Consider the following 4,815-nt stretch of genomic DNA (forward strand, 5'->3'; position numbering starts at 1 on the left):
CAACATCCTCATAAATCAGTTGAAAAATCTAATGAAATACTTGGCTTAATCCACTCTGATTTATGTGATTTTAGAGCAACACCTACAAGAGGTGGAAAGAATTATTATATATCCTTTATTGATGATTGCAGTAAGTATTGTTATATTTATTTGTTAAATACCAAAGATATGAAGCCTTGAATTATTTTAAGAATTACAAGGCTGAAGTTGAAAATCAAATTGACAAAAAAGATCAAAATTCTAAGGTCTGATCGAGGAGGAGAATATGAATCCAAAGACTTTGCTGAATTTTGTTCTTTAAATGGTATTATACATCAAACAACTGCTCCATATACTCCTCAACAAAATGGAGTGGCAGAAAGAAAGAATAGAACATTGAAAAACATGATTAATTCAATGTTAATTACTTCTGGAGCACCACATAATCTGTGGGGAGAAGCATGTCTTGCAGCAAATACAATACTTAATAGAATTCCTCATAGAAAGAGTGATATATAAATCACCCTATCATCTGTGGAATGGGAGGTTACCCTCTTATAAAAGGATAAAAGTGTGGGGTTGCCTTGCTAAGGTACAAGTACCTCTTCCTAAGAGGACTAAACTTGGACCAAAAACCATAGATTGCATCTATCTTGGCCCTGCCATGAATAGTGCAGCATACAGGTTTCTTGTGTATAAATCACATGTTGATGAGATCCATAACCAAACCATCATGGAATCAGTAGAGGCTGAATTCTTTGAAAATATTTTTCCTTTTAAGGATAAAGGGAAAGAGGTTACCTACTCTAGGAAAAGACCTCTAGATGATGGACTGAATGATACAATTCCAGACAAAAGTTTACAATCAAATGAAGAGAATTCTCCAAAGGTTCAAGAAGAGAACTTAGAACCTAGAAGAAGCAAATGGGGCAAAATAGCAAAAGATTTTGGACCTGATTACATGACCTATGTAGTGAATAAGGAACCACAAACATTTAAGGAAGCTATGGACTCCTCTGAAGCTCCTTACTGGAAAGAGGCAATCAAAAGTGAGATTGACTCCATTGTGCAAAATAACACTTGGAAATTGGTAGATTTGCCACCTGGGCAAAAACCAATTGGGCACAAATGGATATTCAAGAACAAGTTTAGACCTGATGGTACCATTGAGACGTACAAAGCTCGTTTAGTAGCTAAAGGGCATCGTCAAAAAGAGGGTCAAGACTTCTTTGACACCTATTCACCTGTTACAAGAATTACATCAATTCGCACATTAGTAGCAATTGCAGCCATTCATAATTTGGAAATACACCAAATGGATGTGAAAACTGCCTTCTTGTATGGTGAACTAGATGAAGAGATATATATATATATATATATATATATATATATATATATATATATATATATATATATATGAATCAACCTGAAGGGTTTGTGGTTAAAGGTTAAGAAAACAAAGTTTGTAAGTTAGTTAGATCACTTTATGGACTAAATGAATGTGATAAATGTGTTTATGTCAAACAATACAAGAATGCTTATGTCATCATATGCTTGTATGTGGATGATATGCTTATAATGGGTACTAATTTGGATGTGATCAATCAAACCAAGAAAATGCTACACTCCTCCTTTTCCATGAAAGACTTGGGAGTAGTAGATGTGATCCTTGGTGTAAGAGTTCAAAGAAGACTAGATGGATATACTCTTACTCAGTCCCATTATATTGAAAGTGTACTCAAGAAGTTTGGACACTATGATGAAAAGCTGGTTGTCACCCCATTTGATGCTTCTAGTCATCTAAATAAGAATAAAGGTGATATTGTAGCTCAGTTAGAATATACTCAAGTTCTCGGTAGCTTAATGTATATTATGAATTGTACCAGACCGGACTTGGCTTATAGTGTAAGTAGATTGAGTTGTTACTCCCACAATCCTGCAAAAGATCATTGGTATGCATTAGTAAGAGTGCTTAGATATTTAAAGCATACAATGAACTATGGACTGCATTACATGAAATATCCTCCTGTTCTTGAAGGGTATTGTGATGCAAATTGGATTTCCAATACTTCTGAAGCAAAATCCACAAGTGGATATGTGTTCACTCTTGGTGGAGCTGCTATCTCTTGGAAATCATCTAAGCAAACTGTGAATACTCGTTCTACAATGGAAGCAGAGTTTGTTGCTTTAGACAAAGCTGCTGAAGAAGCTGAATGGCTTAAAAGCTTCCTAGAAGGTATTCCTCTGTGGCCTCAACCTATTACTGCCATTGGCATACATTGTGATAGTATGGCTGCTCTTACTAGAGCACAAAGTCAGATATACAATGGCAAGTGGAGACACATTAGGCGCAGACATATTACAATAAGAGACTTGCTGAAGAATGGAATCATTTCCATTAGTTACATAAAGTCAAAGGAAAATATAGCTGATCCCTTGACAAAAGGCCTGAGTAGAGAGCAAGTTCTCTTCATATCGAGGGGAATGGGCGTAAAGCCAACACAATGAGTCACCACCTGGCAGAAACCTAACCTAGCAACATTGGAGATCCCATGGTCTAGGTTCAATAGAACAACTAGTTGGGGAAGACTCAAAGAAGCACTAACACAAAGGTATGCTCACTCCCATGATATTTATTTTGTGTTTTTCCGTTGATGTTATAGGGATGAATTCTTTATTCTTAATAATGCTGATAGCTTTTATAGTGGAATAAGTACGGATTGTTCCAGATTAGCATTACCTATGTGAGATGGATGTGAGGTCGCATCTGTGGGAGCTGATATGGATAAAGCTCTCTAAAAGTCTCATGAAGAAAGGATTGTTTATGACCGAAATGAACACAACGGTAAGAAATGATCAAAAACCAAACCCGAGACAGATTGAGAAAAAGTCAATTGATGCATGGAAGTACCAAAACAAAATAGGACCCATGATTAGAATTAAAAATCAAATCTGTGATACTGATTTGTAGTGTTAAAGAATGCTTGCCTGATGCCTCATTGTATTGGGTAATTGTAGAAACGTCATGCTCTCGGTGGGGCAAACAAGGAGGAGGGGGGCGATGGAGACATGGAGTCATCGGCTTTAAATGAAGAGTGCCACAACGAAGGGTAAGGGTCAACGTGGAGGCCACAGAATGGATCGAATAGCGATGGATTTGCTGAAGTGGGGGACTAAAACGTGACTAAATGTAGTCTAAAGGATGGAAAAGACATAAATTTAAAACTAATGGACCATAATCATAAAAAGGTAATAGCTACATAGACAATTAGACTGTTGGGTATTTTTTAGTACAATGAAGACAAAACTACAAAAACGGTAAATGTGGTTATTCATTTTTATTTTTTTGTTTAAGTTTAATCACAATTTTTTTGGATTATTTGTCCTTTTGAGCAACTTTGATTATGGTATTCGCCCCACTAAATTGAAAAGACTAAAATACCATTTTGATACTTTTTTTATATATTTTTTCTGTTTAATTTAAAGATTTAGTAATAATAAATGTGCTCTCTCTCTCTCTCTCTCAACCAACATCGTATAGCCACCTTTCTTTCCTCTTTCTTATTCCTTTCTTTCCTCTTTCTTATTCATGTAAAAACAACATTAAAACCCTAGAAAACCATTATTGTTGACAACATGATTTCTTGATCCCAACTCAATCCTTTTCCCCTTTTCCTGATGTCGTCGATTTTTGAGTGTAAAGGGTAAGCACAAACAAGTTGAGGGACCAATGAGATGATGGGTGCAGCCAATTGAATCAAAGTCTAAATCTTAATCCAAACCTCGTCTTCATCTCCAATTTGCCCCAAATGAAGATGGATTAACCATATGAAGATGGTTTGGATCAATTTATGTTTTTTCATGACTCTTTTTTCTTTTCTGAAACTACTAAAATATATTAGTTTCCCCTAAAGAAGATGGATTCATCATTGAAAAATCCATCGATTTTGGAGCTTCACCGGAATGAAAATGGATTCACCTGAATCGGAGCTTCACTGGACGTGATCACCATCCCGCTTCCACTTCTCGCCAAGGGCATCAACATTTGGATTCTTCTTCAATATATGAAGGGCATCAACACTTCGATTCTTCTTCAGGTTCTTCGACTGAACCCACTATGTTACTTTTATGTTTAATCTCTAATTCTTAGAAAAACTATAATCCGACCTTTATGGTAATTGAAAATTGATTATGGTGATTGTAATTTAGCTTGGAGATTCACTTACATGTGAGTGATTGTTCTTCCTTGGAGATTTATTTAAAATATGTACTCATGATCGATTGTTATTCCTTAGCGATGAATATATATCCACAAATCAGTTTCTAGAAACAAAAACCACACATACAAATTGATTCCATACTTGTTTTATGGTTTTTTTAGTTCACAAATAAATGATGAAGAACAAACGGTATCTTATTTATTTTATGTTTGTTTTGGTGTTCTAGATTTAGTTTCGTTATTATATATAGTTGCATAAATGGTTTCTATAAGGATTAGGCCCCACAAAATACACAGGAAAAAAGAATAACCAATAGGAGATTAAGAACAAGGATTTACTGCTGCAAAACTTGGTTCTAAAATTGATTAAACAAAGCAATCGAAATACCCTTACTTATACTAATTCTAAAAGAGACATACTCAAACTCTAAAACTATAAAATAAAACTTAAATATGGAACTTTCCTAAAATGCCCTTGGTTTAATATCCGATTAACCCAATAATCACCCCCTTAATCGGATTTGTCATAAGTGTCACTCGTCGTTCAAAACAATGCCGATTCCTCTTCGATTAGACGTGCATCCTCTTTTTCCCATTTAGGACACTTGTTTTTATAG

Source organism: Lactuca serriola, chromosome 1, assembly GCF_051521515.1.
Source record: "Lactuca serriola cultivar US96UC23 chromosome 1, Lser_US96UC23_V15, whole genome shotgun sequence".
Taxonomy (NCBI): domain Eukaryota; kingdom Viridiplantae; phylum Streptophyta; class Magnoliopsida; order Asterales; family Asteraceae; genus Lactuca; species Lactuca serriola.